This window comes from Panthera onca, chromosome F2 (genome assembly GCF_046562875.1).
Source record: "Panthera onca isolate mPanOnc1 chromosome F2, mPanOnc1 haplotype 2, whole genome shotgun sequence".
Taxonomy (NCBI): Eukaryota; Metazoa; Chordata; class Mammalia; order Carnivora; family Felidae; genus Panthera; species Panthera onca.
In genome coordinates, this window is record NC_138356.1 from 22323107 (window position 1) to 22343090 (window position 19984).

General features: G+C 42.7%; 3 long non-coding RNA genes across 3 annotated transcripts in view; all 3 read left to right on the forward strand.

Annotated features, from left to right (window-relative positions):
• Positions 1–4925, forward strand: part of LOC144615140 (uncharacterized) — a 123325-nt gene extending 118400 nt beyond the window's left edge. Inside the window, exon 3 of the long non-coding RNA XR_014136594.1 lies at positions 4539–4925. This is a non-coding gene — a long non-coding RNA (uncharacterized LOC144615140). The remainder of the gene's footprint in view (positions 1–4538) is intronic.
• A 2242-nt stretch (positions 4926–7167) lies between these two features.
• LOC145713438 (uncharacterized) lies at positions 7168–11369 on the forward strand. Its single transcript, XR_014136514.1, has 3 exons — positions 7168–7670; positions 8892–8991; positions 10687–11369. It is a non-coding gene; the product is annotated as an uncharacterized LOC145713438 (long non-coding RNA).
• Positions 11370–12759: 1390 nt separating this feature from the next.
• LOC132664173 (uncharacterized) lies at positions 12760–17038 on the forward strand. The gene is made up of 3 exons (XR_009603494.3): positions 12760–14220; positions 15763–15869; positions 16797–17038. It is a non-coding gene; the product is annotated as an uncharacterized LOC132664173 (long non-coding RNA).
• The last annotated feature ends 2946 nt before the right edge of the window (positions 17039–19984 follow it).

The window sequence follows — 19984 nt, forward strand, 5'->3', positions numbered from 1 at the left end:
TTTTTTAAAAAGAGGTTTTTTTCTCCCCTCTACCTCAGTAGACCTGTCAAGAAAACTCAATAAATGTTCACAGAATTTTTAAAGTTTATCTACACACAAGTAACGTATACATTACTGTAACAATAAAACCTTATTTATCATTGGTACCTAACAGTGAATGGCACCTGATAGAAGCTTCCAACTTTTTGTACAATAAACTATACAATTATTATGTAAAAAGGGATGCTTTAAAAATATTTGATTAGTGATTTGTTATGACCTTTACAAAATTAGGATAAGAAGTTTTTATCTTTTATTAATACATTAACAGATTTTCAAGGTTAACCTTAAAATCTTTAATAACATTTTTATAAAAGTCTATTACTGGGAATTGTTAAGTAAATCCAGGAAACATGTTAAAGCATTGGAGTCTAAACCGTTACCAAAACACATGAAAGCTCTTTTTCTAGAAGGCTGCAAATCCCTTCCAAATATATTTTTCTGGAATTATTTACTCTACTTTTATTCTGTTTACTTTTCCCCTAAGTTTTGTGAGTAAAATTTCAAAATTTCTGACGGGTATATGAAATGTTTCCATTTTATTTGCATTCTACACTCACTTCTTTGTCAGTTACAAGGTCAACTCAGTAAAGCTTTTAGTATTGATTTCCTAAATGTATTGATTTCCTAGATGTATTGATTTCCTAAAACCCAAAGCTTGGTTTCCAACCTTCCTCATTGTGTTAGGTTGGAATGTTGCTAGTGTTATTCTTTCCCTTTGAATATGTGTAAATAAGGGCAGTGCATAATTGGAAATTAGGGACAAAATTTCAAATCCATTTACTGATGTCCAAATGACTTTACCTTAGCAGTTTACAATTAAATGTTGATAGTTAGGAACCACCTTAGCAACATTCATTTTATTAATTACTACATGTGGTACGATTCTTTAAATTTACCATTTATTTCACAAGAGGAAAGATTTTGTTATCTCATTAGTTTAAGGCACTTGCTTATTTTTATAATCCTCAAGTTGATTTTTTCAATGCCGAAGTACGTAAATGTTCTGATTTGTTTTTCTCGCAACTAGAATTTTTCCCCAAAACTGTATTACCCTTTTAATGGGATTATTTGTGGCATAGTTCACAGAAATAAATGGGTTCAAATTAGTTTATATCAACTCTCATTTAGTTTTGGTTCATCTATGGTTTTATATAGTACTGTTAACTTTTCTCCCCACTTTTAAAATGAGATGCTTACAATAGAAAGGTTATTAAGATAGAATAAAATAGAAAAGCCAAATGAAAACCACTCTATAGGAAATCTGCCTCCCGCCTTGTAATAGAAGTGACTGTTAGGTTTATGATGCTGGCGACGTAGCAGGTATTGGCTGTGGAAGTGGCTGGGTGTTTTCACAGGTAGACAAAGGCACACGATGAGCGTAACTTGATCTAGATAGAATTTCACATTGAAAGAAGTAATTTATTGTGTATTTGACCCATGAGATGTCATAAAAATATTCCAGAAAAAATACAGCACCTCCTATAAAGGATTTCTTAAATGAATGTTCTGTGCTGTTTTAACTTTGACCAGAATGCTTTTCCTTAGATCCTTGTCAAATAAAATAATCGTCCATCAGACTAAAAAGAAAATGCATAGCTTAAAGTTTACTTGAAAATGAACTAACTTTGGGTCACAGACTGAAGCTTATTTGGGGATTGAAATGCATATTCTATAATTGAGTGTGGAAAAGTGTGTGTGACCGTTGTTAAAATTCTCCTTCAAAATTAACTCAGCTTGTGGAGTTTGACACAAAGCCTCCTTTTCGTTATTGTTGGACTCTCTTCTTGAATCAGCACAGGTATCATTAACCCGAAAGGAGGCTTTGAAAGGGTCTGAGGGAGAATTTTCTGCCCCCCATCTGCCTCTCAGTCAAGTTACCACAGCATTTGGTATCTGCCATTACAGGCTTCTCCCATTACTTTAAGTGGTGACTTTGTTCCACGGTGTGACTTGCCCTCGGGCCCCTCAGGCTGACGACTTGTGTATCCTTCGCCCTCTCTCTCACTCACAACCCCTGCCACTCAGTCGATCCCAAACGCCTCCCAGACTCTGTCCTCTGGCCATTTCCCAGAGCCTCTGCGAACCCCATCTTCGCTCCCACGCTGTTAGAAGGCGGCTCCTAGGCTGGGAGCTCCTCAGCCACTGATCACTTGCCTTTGCTTCAGGCACAAGAAATTCTTACCTTTCCTGGAACATTTCTGGCCCTTTCACAGCTCCATGACTTTCTCTTCTTGGCTGTACCTCTCCTTTAGCCCAGGAAAGAACAACTTGCCAGTCAGACTTCATGTCGAATGCCACCATCTCTGTGAAGCACATGCCTGCCAGCACATGCCGTATCGCGGTATTCAGATTTCTGACTACACACTCCCCACTAGACCAAGCCGCCTGAGAGCCGGGGTGACTTCTAACCCTGTCTGGGTCACCGACACAACTGCACTACGCATCGCTGTTCCCGGCACACCTGACATGCTCAAGATATATTTATGTGGTGCGTAATTGGCTGAACAAAACCCCAACACTTGGGAGTAAAACATCAATCTGCTACCTCCAAATATGTTCATTCCGGTTCCTTTCTCTGGGTTTGGAAGTACCGAGTAGCAAGAAGACATGGGGGCTTGGGGACACTGATGGAGCAGATGAGAGGGACGGCGGGGGCCGAGGAGGCCATCAGCCACACTTCACCCACCTCACAGTGGGCCAGGACCGGTCAATGTGACCGATACTAAGAGGCTTAAAATGCAACCAAAAGAAAGCGGACAGGAGGAGGGAGGGTGGGGGAGGATATTGTTGGACACTTAGATCGTTTAGGTGACTGCTCCGTGGATAAATACATTTGGAAAAAAATAACTTATTGAGGTGAAATTAACATGACATAAAAGTAATCACTTTTTAAAATGTTTTCTTTATTAAGAGAGCGAGCAGGGGATGTGCACAAAGGAGGGAACAGAGGATCCTAAGCAGGCTCTGTGCTGATAGCAGAGAGCCCAACACAGGGCTCAAACTGACGAACCGAACCTGGAGATCGTGACCTGACCTGAAGTCAGACGCTCAACTGACTGAGCCACCCCAGGTGACCCTGAAAGTAACCACTTCAAAGTGAGAAATTCACAACGCTGTGCCTCCAGAAGTGCTAGAAATGTCTTGGAACCAGATACATATTTTTAATCCTTCCTTCCAACCGCTGTTACACACAATATCCCTTCAGTAAAGGAATACACTCCCTAGTTCTCCTCCCTCTCAATCTTGAAGCAAACACACAGCTCAGGGATGAGAAGTATGTCCCAATGTCCACGACGTTTGAATCCCGCCTGTTGCAATTCTGGTGTAGTCGGGTGATGATGGATGCTGAGTGACGAGCTGGAAATGCAGATCAGGTGGATGACACTAGACCCGGGCTAAAACCCACATTTCTGCTTTGAGGTTTGGGACAAGACATACACTTCTTTTGACTCTTCTATATTTGATTTCAGAGGAGAGGTACCCCACAAGGAAATCCCCTTATTAAAGAGAGGAGCAGAGGGGCGCCTGGGTGGCTCAGTCGGTTAAGCGTCCAACTTCGGCTCAGGTCATGATCTCACAGTTTGTGACTTCGAGCCCCACGTCGGGCTCTGTGCTGACAGCTCAGAGCCTGGAGCCTGCTGCGGATTCTGTGTCTCCCTCTCTCTCTGCCCCTCCCCTGCTTGCCCTCTGTCTCTCTCAAAAATTAACATTAAAAAAAAATTTAAAAAAGCAGTGAGCACACAACAAATGAATAGTGTAAAGTTGTGCCAGATTAACCTGTACCTGGGCTGCTAGGGAGGTGTCTGTGCACCTGAGCACGTGTGTGTTATGCTATAGATCAGTGTGCTCTCTTCACAAGGGTGGTAGATGTTGGTAAGCCTGGAGATTTGTAAATGTATAGTTGTGATTCTTTTTGTTCTCTAATCATTAAAATGCCCAGTGAAAAGCCATGTAGAGACCAGTTTTGGTGAGAGCAAACATAAGCATTTAATTTCATTCTAGAAATCTGCCTAAATATCTGAAATGTGAGTAGCACAAAGACAACATTTCTTTGTAAGACACAGAGACCATGTGACTGTGGATCTGTGTTAGCTGATGAATTATAATGGGTATAGTGAATGCTGTAAGAGCATGTACTTCAAACCTGACAACTGGAGCTGGCAACCTGTACTAATATATTTCATTATCTTGTGTTTTTTTTTTAAAAAAATTTTATGTTTATTTATTTTGGGGGGAGAGAGAGAGAGAGAATGAATGGTTGAATGAATGAATAGGGGAGAAGCAGAGAGAGAGGGACACCTAATCCAAGCAGGCTCCAGGCTCTGAGCTGTCAGCACAAAGGCCAATACTGGGCTCAAATCCACGGACCATGAGACCATGACCTGAGCTGAAGTTGGATGCTCAACTGACTGAGCCACCCATGCACCCCTTATCCTGTGCTTTTTAACTTTATTTTTAGGTTACATTTCTTCTAAAAGATTTTTTTTTTTTTTTAGATTTAACCACAAGTATGCTTTCAAGGCATGGAATACCTCTCTCAAGCTACTGTGACCATCCTATCACCAAGTCTGTCCCCACACTGTCCACAAATGCTTGGACCAGAATAATTCCAAGTGACCAAAGAGAACTGGCTACCACCACCTGCAAAGACAGTGCTCCACTGTGACGGAACTACTAGACTGTTGGGAGATTTGCCCTGATACTTGGTATGTGCTTTCCTTCCAGTAACACTGTCTGTTGCACGTTCATTTTAAGGCATGGCTTACTTGATGCTATGAAACCATTTTCTAGCTCCTGTAAGAAGTCAGTGCTTCTGAGTATTAGCTTTGTTTTCTTAGTGACATCAGTTTGTTTTAACGTTCTCATCAGGGACGCTGTTGTGAGAGGAGACGTAAATTAGGTTTTACTCTGTTTATTCTGCGTTTCTTACAAGCAGGATTTTGATGAAATAATCTTTGGAAATCCAAAAGCCTTACGTACTATGATAGCATAATTCATTTTCTCCCTCACATCTCATATGACATCCCTCTGAAAAAAAAAAAAAGAATATTTTCAGCAGGAGACAAACACAAGGGAAAGAAGGGGCTTTGGGGGTGAGATGGGGGACAGATGAGAACCGCAGAGTTTGGTGAAACGTATCTGCTCGTTCAGTGTGCCGATTCTCAGTCGTCCGGCTTCCTCCACATTTCCACCCATTTGACTCCCCACCTGTAAGGGCAGCTGCTCCAAGGAGCAATTTATAAAGTTGCAGTTCATATTGTGGTTGCAGTTCCAGGACTGACATGAAATTAAATCAGTCTTGAGTGCTGTAGGATACAAAGGTAACTTCCGAGTTTGCTGAGCCCTCTATGACTCCTAATAAATCTTAGAAAGGTAGCGTTCCACCAGTAACTGTCCAGGCTCCCCTGTCATGAAAGAACCTCGCAATGGAAACAATGAAGTTTTCTTTGCGGCCGTATTTCATACCACGAGAACAAGATATACGTGGAGGCCGCATTCCTCAGCACCCTTTTCCAACTTTGGGATAAGCACTTTGTAAGTTAAATGAGCCCTTAACATGCTACTTCGTGTTCCAAATGGCTAGGGCCACGTGCTAGGGAAACATCCATGAACAGTTGACTGTGCCCACAAAGGTTCTTTATTGGTTTTCAACAACAGAAGGTAAGTCTTTAAAAAGTCTGGGAGCTGATAAACTTGCCTTCGCAACAAATGTGTCATCCTTCGCTCTCCAGGGACACCCACTGAAGCCCACGACTCCTTGTGGCGGAGAGAAGGTGTGTGAAACAGGTGCTATCAGATGGTAATGCTGAATCATGCCCAGTGCTAACTCAGGTTTTCTAATGTTTTAAAATGTAACCTTTATTAGTCAATCGGCCCCAAATCTTGGGACACAAAGAGTCAGTTATTGAAGCCTGCACCAAGTGTTTTATTGGCATTTGCACGTAATTTTCCTCAGACCTATCTGAGCGAAATGTTACCATGATGCCCTGTGATGGTTAACTTTACGTGTCAACTTGGCTAGGCTGTGGTACCCATGGTTCCAAGTTTGGGGCCAAACACCAACTGAGATGTGGTTCAGAAGGCATGTTTCAGATGAGACTAACATTTAAATCAGACTTTGAGTGAAGCAGAGTGCCTTCTATGTGGTTGAGTTCATCCAGTTCATCCAGTCCGTTGAAGGCCTTGAGAAGAAAGATTGAATTCCCCTGACAAAGAGGGAGTTCAGCTTCCTGAACACTTTGGACCCGAGAGGGCACCAGCTCTTCCCTGGGGCTCTAACTGCAGATTTTACTTGTCAGCCCTCACAATCCTGTGTACCAGTCCCTTAAAATACATCGTTGTCTCTCTCATGTGTGTGTGTGTGTGTGTGTGTGTGTGTGTGTGCGCGTGGGGGGCGGGGGCTGTGTATTTTAACCCTGGAGAACCCTGACTAATGCATCTCTCTTTTACAAATGACGAAACAAGTCCCAGAGATAGATATTAATTAGCTGTAGAACACGCAGCTAGTTAGTGGCAGGGTAGAGTGTGGGCTGCTGGTCCTTGAAGGGCCACCCTCCTCCTAGTCGCACAGAGGGCCGGCATTCCTCCCCGCCTGTGGCCCACAGCCACATGAGGGGCACATGAGGAGTTGCTTGTGTTTAATCCTGTCATCGGTTTATTGGAAAGCTTTTCGCTGCAGCCTGCATGAGGGAAAACGATTTGCTTGGGATGAATGTGGCCACCAATGTGCTATTTCCCTTAATCTAAACAGGGCCTCAGGCACACTTCATTGATCATGCCTCTAAGCTGAGAGGTCGCCTTCAGGCTGGCCAGCAAATATTATGTTTCTCAGGCAGCCCTATGCTGTCAACCACATTTCCTGATCTACTCTGATTAGATATATAAACAGCTTCAGTAAAACAGAGCCCGAGCTTTGCTGTTAAAAATGTAAGATAAGGCTTCCATAAAGATTCATCAACAGCAGAGACGCTGTCTAAGTTGGGTCTGAGCCCTCAGAGCTCACGGCTTCTTTTTTCGGTGTTGTAAGGAAGGTCAGTGGGCAAATGCCTATGATTTATTATCATGTTTTAATAGTACTTGTGCTTTGGTTAAGGGACACCTTGGGGAGAAGAAAGGGTTAAAATATTTGAGCAGGGTCACAAAGTGGTCTTGCATTAAGAACCCAGCACGGAACTGACATTACTAAAAGTTACTTAGTCATTTTGTACCTGCTAAGAGGTATCGCCCGGTCCCAGCTAAGAACCGGGAAGAAGCAGGCTGATACCTGCACGTTGCAGAAAGTTTATGAAGACCAAACACTCCCTTGAAACTCCGCTGGGGAAATGAAACAACTAAAACCAAACATCTTCTACCTTCAACCATCATGACTGTTTCCGATACATTTTGTAAGATACTCAAGTACAACGCAGGAGAAGTTTGTGAGATTTGAATATAGAGACGTGTGTTTAATCTGTGCATATTGCAATATCCTCTTCCACTGTTTGTCCCCAGGATAGATGAGATGATCTAAAGGATTTGTCCACCTCCAGTTCCTTGGAATGAGAACATATGCCTTTTCCAGATGATTTTCAGTATTTATTTTTCAGAAAGAAAGGGATCGATACCAGTTTTAAAGAAGACAAAGCAAGGTGAGAGTAAGAAGAGGTCTAGCCAATATCGCTTGGTGGGAAAATGTAAGAAATTAACATACCAGTGAAGTTTTAATTTGTTTTGATATTTATATATAATTTCTGAGACACATTTTGCTCACATAAAGAGCTGACCATTCCCCACTTTGATGATCATTTACAATTTCCCCAAATTAATCAATGCAATTTCTACTCAATACAAAAATAATTGCTAACATTTATTGAGCATTTTCTGTGTACCCAGGCCTGTTCAAAGCACTCTACACAAATGAGCTGAGAAAATCCTGCCAGCAATCACATGGCCTGCTGCTTTCTCCCCCCTCTTAATCTCAGTCTATAAAATTATACATGCTAAATTTAAGCCTTTCTTGAATTAGGATTGTATCCTCCCAGGTTCATGCCTGGTTTGGGTTAACATCAAATGCAAATATGTCAGGGCACCTGGTTGGCTCAGTCAGTTTATCCTCTGACTTCAGCTCAGGTCATGATCTTGTGGTTCGTGGGTTCAAGCTCCCGCATCAGGCTCTGTGCTGATAGGGCAGAGCCTGGAGCCTGCTTCAGATTCTGTGTTTCCTCTCTCTGCCCCTCCACCGCCCATGCTGTTTCTCTCTCTCTCTCTCTCTCTCTCTCTTAAAAAGTAAGCAAACATTTTTTAAAAATGCAAATATGTCCCTTATTCTTCTGAGATAATTGTTTTATTCTCTTGGAATCATTGTAATCAACCAGTGGTTCCTATGTCTGGCTGTGCATCAGGATGGCATGAGGAGCTTTCCAAAAATGCTGGTTCTTGGGCCACACCCCCGACTGCCGGATCTTTCTTCTTTTTGGTGTTTTTAATGTTTGTTTATTTTTGAGAGAGAGAGAGAGAGAGCGAAAGCGTGAGAGGGGGAGGGACAGAGAGAGGGGGAGACACAGAATCTGAAGCTGGCTCCAGGCTCTGAGCTGTTAGTACAAAGCCCAACGTGGGGCTCAAACCCATGAGCCGTGAGATGATGACCTGAGCTGAAGTCAGATGCTTAGCCAACTGAACTGTCCAGGTGCCCCCTTACTGCTGAATCTTTTAGAGTGGAACTCAAGAGTCGCCCCTTTTGCAGAAGTGGTAACTGAATCTCATGAATTTGACAGCCAGAAGTTTACCCTGAGAGTAAATGGGTAGTAAGTGGAATTGTAGTTGATCTTAGTGCTAGTTGTGCTTATAACAATCTATTTTCTTTCTACAAGGTACTCAGATACTAAAGCTAAAATGATACTGGCTGCACGGAAGGGTACATTTGAGGCACTTTGGCCATCTCTCTGAAACGACTAGAAAAAATGAGGATAGGTGGGCTTTCATTCTTTCCTTTAGATCAAGCATTCTTAGGTATGTTTGACACATGCCAGTGGGTTTCAATTATTAGAGTGACTGGAGAGAACCCTTCCTTCAGATGGTTGTGGGTCTAGAAGCATGGCTGCATGGATGTCTGGGACCTTCAGCATTTTAGGAGAAGCAGACATAACCCTGAACCCAGAGTCAGAAGCCCAGGGTGCCAGTGCTGTCCCAGTCACCTCCTATCTGCTCAGCCCTGAGCAAATCTTAGGATCTCTTTGGGAGCACTTCTAGCTTTTGCCTCTGACATCTCAGTGAAGGGCCCTGAAGGCCAGTACCCAGGCGTTCTGTAATGACGAAGCCTGCTGGTTCTCCGAACAAAGGTGCAGAACAGAGGTGCAGGGCACTCTTTTGACGAGCCCATTTCTGAAAAGGGGCAAATTCTTCATGAGAGACAAAAAGTGAATCTCTGATAGTATCCAGGCACGGGGAGCCTGAGAGAAGGGTCTCTTCGGCTTGCTTGATATTTATAAGTGTTGGGGAAGGACAGGGTGCTCTCAGCTTTTCATCTGCAAAAGGAGCATTCTGTTCTGCATGTCATTTTAAGAGTTCCTACAACAGAGTTCCCCACGTTTCTTAAGGGAAGGAATTTTATGTTATAAATATTGCACTCAGGGCCTTTACTACAACAGTAAATTATTTCCTTAATTCTTTCGTAATTCCCAAGTACACAGTGCAGAGGTAAACAGATCTAGCCTTTTGCCATTTAAAGCTCTGAAGTATTTATGTATAAATCCAAGAGCACTGCAGTCCAGTGTGCAGGTGACACACAGCAGGTTACTCTGTGCGTCCTTTAGTTGTAATTTCCTGTTTACCCAAGGTGAAGAAGCATCTTGCTACCACAGAGCGGAATCAGATATACGCCATTTGCACCCCCGAGAGCCAAAGTTACGAGGACCGAGGACCATCTCTGTTTTTCAGACAAGCTGTGTTTACTCTGCCTTCCGTCCTCGCTCTAGCCCCGCCCTTTTCCTCGTCATGTTGATGTTCCATGGCTCTATTTACATACTTCTCCCCAAACCAGGTGCACACATTGCGATTTCTTTCCCCTGTAATAGAAATAGATATCATATATAATCATATAGAATAATTATTACATTAATATCAAAATATAAACAATATGTAATACTCAGTTGTATATAATATGCAGTAATAATCACTATAGTATAAATTTCCCTTCTATGCTAATCCTACAACTGCTCAACCTTTACAACCTTGCCGTCCCCATTCTCTGCTGCTGCTGGTCACTGTTGATGACCGGGTCACATCTGAAAAAAACATGAAGTTGACAATGATCCAATCTGTAAAATAAAGAAACAGGACAGTTTTCTGAAGCCCCAGCCTTACAAAATGCGATTCATTCCACCGTATCTGTTGAGTTAAACTGAAAGAAATGTCAGTCTTACCGGCTGAAGTGTGAGCAATGCGACCAGGAGGCCAAGCTTTGCACATCCTTCATGCTATCACATTACCAGCACGGTCAGGGCCCCCGCCTGGCTTACTGACCGCCTCCAAGTGCATTCGTGCCCTACTTCTTGCTGTAATGCCTTTCGGAATGCAACTGTGATTGGTGATTGAGCCCTTGGCCTTTGAAGCAAACATCAAAAAAGGTGCTCGTTTTGGGGTTTTGACTAATCTTTCTATTTTCAGATGCAGTGCTGACTAATCTGCCTATTTTCAGATGTGATGCTGAGTTACAGAAATGCAAAGTAAGGAGGTAGTTTAAGAATTAGCAAAAGTCTCTTAATGAGAAATTGATCTAGCATCAAGGGGGGCATCCATGTGGGTAGCTAGAACATATTTTAAGAGTATCTTAAAATCTTAGAACTACATCTATGAATGAGTCCATGCACTGTCACAGGAGATAAATACACCAGATCTTCTGGGAATTCTAGAGAACAGTTAAGTGGTGGCCCTTCTCAGTGGCTGTTTCAACTCTTGCAGGGTGTTATAGACTTGAGATTCTAGAGTCCTGAATATTGTTCCTCCAATCCCATGTCTGTCCACCTCGGGCTGTGGACATTTGGGGAATAAGCCTTTGTCGTGGGAGCTGTCCCGTACATTGTAGAACATTTAGTATCATACTCATTAGATGCAAGTAGCATTCCCTGCAAGTAGCATTTTGGATAACCAAAATGTCCTTATCCCTCATTCTTCAAACTAAATGAAAACCACACGCATTTTGCATTTAAATTGCCATTAGGAAATGGGCCAGATTTCCATTTAGAAAAATGCACTAAAGAAGAAAAATACAGGCTTCTTCTGTTCACAGGTGGCCTGGAGGTCATCCCAGCTCCGCCTGTTTCGGCTTCCCCTCCTGTAAACGGTTGACTTTCCTGGGCATTATGTTCTGGCTTCTTACATTTCTTTTAATGTCTTTATCCTGTATCCCATAGTGATGAGACATGTCACAGCCCGCTCTCCTCTCTCGATGGGGGGGAGGGGGGGGGCAGGTAGCCACAAAGCTCCAGCTGCATCCAAGCCTGTTAAAGGACACATTAATAAGTGGGACTGTAACCATAGGAAGATGACAGAGGTGTGGAGAGGTCTAGATAGACCATTTCATCAAAAACACTGGGGGAAATGAGCTTGTATAGAGAGAGAAGGGAAAGAATGGAATAATAGAGTACACACTAACAGTCTTTCAATTTAGTGAATTATAAAGGAAAACTTTTGTACTAACCAAAGAAGGCTAGCTAGGGCAAAGGCTAGCAGGACTGAAGTTACAATATGGACCATCTTTCTAGGACTTTGCCTGTGCAAGGGATTTAAGTGTATTTAAGTTCAAGGTGTACAATGTGTTGGTTTGATACATTTATAAATTGCAAAACGATTACCACCATAATATTTAGCTGTCTTCTTCATCTCTCCACATAGTTCCCATGTCTTTTTTTGTGATGAGGACATTTAGGATCTACTCTCTTAGCAACATTCAAGTACATGATACAGTATTATTAACTCTAATCACCATGCTGTACTTTTTATCTTCCCCTTTTGGAAGTCTAGTCTCTTAATCATGAATGAACCTCTCAGCTCCTGGCTTTCCTTCTGCTCTTACATAAACTCTTTCAGATAACTGCTGATATCAATGTGATCATTTACTCTGTCCACAATCTGGGAGAGACCATGACTTCAGGGACTCTGGCTGGGCCATCAGCCAGGGAAGCTCATTCTCTGTGTTCACCTGCTGCTCCCTGTGATAGGTACTCAACAAATATCTGTTGAATTAATGAATCAGTCAAGAAAGCTTAATTTTATTTTAATTTCAGGGGAAATATTTTTTTTCTGTTTTCATAGCAGTAATAGGATGAAGACCTGTCTTAAAGTGATGTCTATCAGTTAATTAGAAGGATTAATTGTGTGTTCATTGGAAGATAACTATCATAGTAGTGAATTGTTTGCTTCAGGTTCTGGAGAAATTAAATCGGCTGAAGCATTATGAGTAGAAAAAGACCAAAGAATCACAACAGAACTGGCAGAGACTGAATAAAGGAGAGAGTTCCATTAATATCCAATTACCATAGAAGAGGGGAAGTTACTTAGAACAGCACCTGACACACATGAGGTGCTCAGGAAATGTCACTGTTATATATCACCCTCATCATCGCTATGATGACAATTTTAAGTGATGTTCTGATAAGACATTCAAAAATATCAAATCACACATTGATGGAGTGACTTCCTGTTTGTTTGTTTGTTTGTTTGTTTGTTTTGAAAGAGGGAGAGAAGGAGAATACCAAGCAGGCTTCGAGCTGTCAACATAGAGACCGATGTGGGGCTCGGTCTTGGGAACCATGAGATTATGACCTGAGCCAAAATAAGGAGTTTGACGCTTAATCAACTGAGCCACCCAGGTGCCCCAAGTTATTTCCTTTTTGATTTCAAGTGTTCTCATGACCGCCAGAAGAATGTGGCCAGGTGGCACTAGTTTATCTTGTACATGCATTGCGGTTGACTCTGAGCAGACCTCAAGCTCAGTTGGAATTTAACAGCATTGTTTTGTTTTCATTGCTCTCATTTTTTTAGTGATTACTTTCTATTTATTACAAACAGTATTGATTTTCCTTAAGGGTAGTGCCTAAAGTTTCCCTTCAAATATTTGTTTTGGGGGCTAAAGCAAGCCAATTTAAAGAAAACATGAAGTTATTAATGGAAGAAGAGGTATACAGATCAGGCAAAATCTTGATGGTGGAAAGTTTTTGTCTAAAGTTTAGGAGGGTGCTTCAGGGGCATTTACTTGAACTCATCAAACCTCCCTAACCCAGATGTTTCTGCGGCACCACATGTGGGTGTCCTGTCTACACTACCTGGCTGCCCGATTGGCACAGATGGCCTAGGAAGTAATCCTTCCTCCTCAGATTACTGATGTAGAGAAGGAAAGGACACCCACTGGTGGCTCCCTTAGCCTGGAGTCAGATGCCTTGGCCCCCTTCCCAGCTCCCCCGGCCCAGCTGGTAGTTGGAAATGCTCACTACATCCTGGTTAGTAGCAAGGGTAGAACCCTGCACAAGATCACACGCTTATCTCCAATGCTGTGCGGGTGAAAAGTTAACAGGCGCTCTCGGGGAAGGACTGGTTTGTGACACTTGCCGATTTCAGCGGTCTAAGTTCTCCCACCTTAGCTGATTTCAGTCACGGCTGTGTTTAACAACCGGCTGACAAAATTCCTGAATATCGAACAGGTGTCCTGGGGCACCAGCCGCAGCAGGCTTCGGCACGCCACTGTAAGTTGTAGTGTCAGCATTTGATATTGTAACTGGGTTATTCCTCCGTGTCAGCCTTTTCCTCTAAAGGTGAAGCTCCATGAGAGAAGAAACCACATCTGTCTCGCTCACCATGGTAACTCCCGTGCCCAGCGCAGTCCTGACACTTAGCAGCTGCCCCACGAATACATTGGCTAATACTTACTGGCAGGCGATCTGAGGTTAAAAGGCATGCCCACAAAGGCCCCAGTCCCTTAAATCTTGCAGCTTTCTCAAGCTTAGTGAAGTTTGAGGGCGTTTTGTTTTGTTTGTGTTCTTTTTCCTTGAGCAGCAGACCAGCTTGGCTCCACAATGTCAAAGAGCAGATGTGTCTTCCTGGGAGCCTGAGAAGAGCTGGAGCTGGAAGGAAGCAGAGCCGGGCTGACCACGTCAGGTACCCTGCTTCAAGGGCCCCTGCCTCCCGCAAGGTGCACCGCTGCGGGTAAGAGCACCCCGGGGCCAGCCGCCGTCCTGCCGGGGTCCTGTGGACTCTGTGCTCTCACAGGTTCTCTCCGAGAGGCGGGAGAGCCTGCACTGACAGCCTGGCCTCGCTGACAGGTGGGGAGCATTTCTGCCCGTGCCACCCCAGGGAAGGGGCCTCGGGGACTGGGCCGGAGGAGGGGAGGCATCAGGCTTCAGAAAGGACGGCTGGGTCTGCGTCAAGAGGCAGGGACCAGGCGCTGTGGCGGGCGGGTCACGGGAGCTGGTTCCCTGCCCTGACTTCGGGCTCAGCTGTGCATCCACCTGTGTGGTCCCAGACTATGCAGCTTCACAGATAGACCCCCAACCTGCCAGCCTCCTTTAAGTTTAGGATCCGTGACACCCATTTCCTCCTGAAGGCAGCAACATTCGGGAACTTACACTCACTCTTTGGAGGGGGATTGCTCCAGTGGCTTAAAAGGAGCCTGTCCTTCATATCACACCTATTTGACTGTCCTGCCCCTAACTGAAGCTTACAGAGCCTGCGCAGGACTTCTGTCCCATCTTGCTGGGCTTCAAGCCCATAGAAGCCAGCTGAAAAGGACATGCCCGTAGACAGGACACTACCCCCAACCTGGTACCTTAGCCTGGAGAACCTACTTCTTCCACTCAGCACCTTTGGCCTAGGAGCTTATAAAAAGTACTGAAGAAGCTATGCAGACCAAGATACCTTGGTTCTACTTCTAACTTTGTCACTGATGGGCTGTGTGACCTCTAGCAAGTTACTAAACTTCTCTGAACCTTAGTTACTTCATCTGAAAATTTGTACCATGTGACTATTAAGGCCCCTTTCAGCTCTGATGGTCCAAGACGCTAAATTTCTACTTCCTGAGGATATACAACTATAACAATTTCTTCCTTAGTAATATTATACACTTTCAGTAAATAAGACTAACAATTGGAAAACAAATACCACAGGCTTACTTCACATATGGCAAAACAAAAAACTAATGAAATCTATATTTAAAGGATTTTATTAAGGACCCTCCAAGTCCAAGACATTTAAAGCATTTGAGTAAGAATTGATAACAACGATAACCAAATAAATAGAAGGATGAACTATGCTCCCTATCTTTAAAGAGCCTATATACATAAGTATATGTATATGCATATATGCTTTCAAAGAGAAATTTACACTAAGGCACATAAATACGAAAGATCACAGCAGCAAAATGAATAGAGAAACTGACAGTAAAGCAGAAGACCGAAACAAACACTATAGTTACCTTTAGAGAAGGGAAAAACTTTAATAGTTCCCTTTTTAAAGGGAAATGCCTTTAATATTTCATGTGGATTATAGCAAAAACAGTGAAATAAAGCAAGAGTGGAACAGATGATTTTTGTTGTTCTATGTCAATACTCAAGACAGTCCAAACATGTCCACAATGTCATTATTAATGATGCCAGATTCCTATTTCCAACTAAGTACTATCATTCACTGCCATCTAGTGTTAACCAGATAAATTAATTTTTTTTCATATTGTTTCTTAAATTCTTCTCCCAGCCCTCTGTATTCAGTTTAAAGGGGACCACGCAAACCATCTCTCCTGAACATCTAGTCTTGTGCTGTGATGTCCATGTCCTGACAAATCGTGCTTCCTGCCTACTGAGGTACGTCCTGTGGCTCAACCTCACCTTATTCTCTGTTCATCTTCCCCAGACCTCCATCACTGGTATCAGCCCTTGCTCCATGGACTTTTCCATGGAGCATCATCTCATAGGACTAGATGCTTCCATTGCTGGCCAGAAAGTTTGTAGCAGAAAGAGAGAGTGTATAACTCACAAATTAATTAGGGAGATGGTGAGGAAAAGGACTTCTCCACTTTTGCAAATGAGCTTGAACTTTCACTTTAATAAAGCCCCAAGAGAAGCATCTGAACTTTATATTAAAGACTCGAGTTCTAAAGGCTCTGAAACATTTTCTAAAAACCAACGAAGCTATTTAGGCAAACACCAAGTTGCTTTCATGTTTGTCTTTATAGCTATAGTAGTTACATCTCTGGGTGTATACGGAAGTGGCCTTTGTTTCAAATATCTCCAGTTACTTCATTCAGGTGTCTTCAGTTTGCCTCAGATGTCTCCAGTTGTTCATATAAAATTCCTGTTCTGTTGCCTTTTGTGAACTTTTGTTAAATAATAAAATCAACAAAATACTGAACTTAGACTACTTAGAATCAGAATAAAAAGAATATATCGTATTCAGAGTATTCAAATTTAAATTATCCATGTTTTTCGAACACTAAGAATTATAATTCTCTCAAGATTGACTTTAATCAATTTGTGTAATCCTTAATAGTAGTGAAGCTAAAATATAGAAAATTAAAGTCCTATTTTATGAGAGATAAAAATTAGGACTGCTCTTCCTGGATCTTCAGAAGTAAGCTTATCTGAAGGTTTAAGTAACTTCTGCTCTCAGGATATATGGACACGGAAGTAAACTCAGCATTCGGTAGAGACATTTCACAACGCGAGCAGGTGCATCAGAGAGGAAAATCTCCATTCTGCTTAGTTCATTCACTATTTTCCTTCCTATTACAGTTTCCTGATACAGCAGTGTTATGCTTTTCTGAAGATGGGGATTTTCATCCAAACCCTCTTTTAGGACTGCCTTCATACCTTCACACCTGAATGTATTCTTCGTTCTTCTGGAATGTTTATAGGGCTGCTCTGGCTCTCGCCACTTGCGACTGGATTTTGGTGCGACTTCAGAATCTGAGGTAAATCCTTCTTGTTATGTCATCCATCAGTTCAACAGCCAGTGGTGTGCTAGACCTTCCCACGCTAGCGTGAGAGCCTAATGTGACATTTTCAGGAGTTTTTGCAGGTATCCACGGATTCCTTTGTTTTGCTTTGTTTTCCTGGTTGTGGATTCCTGATGGTTGTTGGAGCAGGAAGAGCATTACTAACTAGTTCTTTTTTTTGGTTAAGCATGGACCAGCAGCTACAGAATTCAGGGACTGAGCAGAGAGGAGAAATAAGGAGAGAGTCTGGGAGTGAAAGTGTGTGCAACAGGCTGTAGAAGCTGTCTGCTCACAGTGATGTGAGTGCAACACACACACACACACACACACACACACACACACACTCCAGAGTCAGCTCGAGTAGAAGTTCTAGTAGGGAAGGATGGGGTGATGGACCATGCAGGACCACATCTGCAATTTGAGTAATTACCTCTCCCATCTTGGCCTGGCATGGGTTCGCTTTATCATTCAAATGTTCTGAGCTGAGTGTGAACAAAAGCCCTTCACTCAACAACTGGCTCAGACTTGAAATAGGAACAAAATGTTAAAAAATAAACGATAGTAAATTCATGGGTGAAAAGAGAAATGGAGTATCATAAAACTAGGTAATTTGGCTTGCGAAATAAGTGTTTGCTCTCTGGGAGCTTTCCCCTGCTATCCCCTTCCCCTTGGACCTCCAGAAAGAAAAGGAAGGCCTTGCTTGGCGTATGTCATTAGTTTCCATCGTGCTGCCTTTGAAACTGGTTTTCTATTTAACGTCTAGCCTCTTGCAAACTTTTGCGGATACTTGTGCCATTCTAAATACTAGACTGAGCAAATTTCTCCCTTCTGTTTAGCCAAGACTCATCATCCCAGAGAATGTTTCTATTCTAAGACTCAGACCTCCCCCCTCTCAAAAAAGACTCGTGTCTTCCCCATCAGACGAGGTATCTGACATCAGAAAGAGCTCCCTTTTTCAGAGCCTGCCCTCTTTTAACAGGTGGTGTAATTTTGAATTTTCCCTTATAATCTGTGGTAGAGATTGCTGGTTAACCGGCAACATCTATTGGCCCCTTCTTCCAAATAGTAGCAAATTCCACAATTCATCTAGATGAATGGAATAAGAGCTAAATTTTTCAAACTCTCTTAAGGCAGAGCGTAGTCGTCTTACTAAGTTCAAGTAATGGCATATAAGCAGGGTAATGTGGACAGATTCCAGGAACCTTCTTTGAGAGATATGTGATGTAGTCCTTTTTTCTGTCCCTCCCTTTAATCCATAGCCTGGAACATGGATGCCCACATTTGGGACCTTGAAAACAGGGTACATGCTTGGATGGTAGGATGGCGAGCAAAAGAGTCTGTAAAGCATGGTTGCCATATCTTCCCCATGCTATTCACCTCTAGGTTTTGTTTACAGAGAAGCTTTTTGTTTATGTTATTTTAACTTTACACTTTCATTTATAGTTAGGTTTTGCTCTTGTGGACAGACCTGTTACTGTATCTCCCCCAATCCGTATGTCCAAGTCCTGACCCCAAGTACCTCAGAAGGGTCATTGCAGATATAATCTGTTTGGATGAGGTCAGTAGGTGGGCCTCAATCCACTATGACTGGCATCCTTATAAAAAGAGGAAATTTGGACCCCGGGGGAATGCCAGGTGAAGATTAAGGCACAGATCAAGGCCAGCCTTCTACAAGCCAAAGAATGCAAAGATTTCCAGCAAATCACCAGAAGCTAGGTAAGAGGCATGGAACAGATTCTCTCTCAACCCTCAGAAGAGACCTTGCTGATACTTTGATCTCAGACTTGCAGCCTCCAGAACTGTGAGACAATAAATTTCTGTTGTTCTAGCCATCCACTTTGTGGTACCTGGTTATGGCAGCCCTTGGCAACTAATACCCTGTCCTAGCCAATTCAGGTCTGGCCAAAATAACCTTGGCTTAATCCAGAGCAATATTATTCTTTACCATTCAGATATTCTTACCATTCAGATAATAGAAACTCCACACATACCCATGTGCCCACCTGACCTTCTATCATAATCTCCATCCCCGATCAGCAGTTTGAGCCAATCTCCTTTATCTGGAAAGACTAAGCAAGGAAATCTTGTGGCTCCCCTCTGATAGTGTGGCTCTATCACACAGGAGTGCATTAGCCACATTCAAATGTTGGTTTATTTTAGGTCCCACATAGAATATTTTCACGCCAGTGGAACTGCTGTGAACATCTCAGCCAAAATGTATTCCCCATCGTTGACTGCTCCTGGTGAGTTAGTGAGTGAGTGATGAATGAATGAGGTGGATTTGGCTGACATTAGCCCAAGCAGTTATACCAGAGCTTTCTGTTAAACACTGGGCTATAGTGTCTAAAAGTGGGGCCTGTGGTGTCATAGGTCTCTAGATTCAAATCCCAGTTTACCATTTGCTAGTGTATGATCCTGGAAATTATGTAATATTTCTATGCCTCAGTGTCCTCACATGTCAAGTGGGGGGATATGATAGTTGCTTTCTTACCAGTTATGATTTATTTTATGTGAACTACTTTTCATGAGCCATGTCATGATGTGCTGCGGCCGGTTTGTACTGGCTCACAAGGACTGATAATGTACACCTTTTCTGATTCTCCGAATCCTCCCATCCCCACATCCAGTAACATCTTATTAGTAGCTTGAAATTAATTGGTCCTGTGAGAGTATATACACCGTGGCAATTGTCACACAGTACACGTCAGGGGCTGGGTTGCCCATATGCCATAAATTCTGTATAAATGTTAACATCATTATGATTCTTAGTAGGCACTCTTTACTCCCTTGTGGTTTGGAGAAAGCATTCTGCTAATTAAATAAATTCTGAGTTGAAATACCACTGATGGGATTCATTTAGCAATTGATTGCCTCAGGGGAATTCTTGCATCCCTTTGTGGTCTATAGATCTTAAGCCTTAATTCATGTGAACTGATCTTTGGCTCCATGAAAGTAGGAACCGTGTCCGCTTTTCTTATTGCTGCA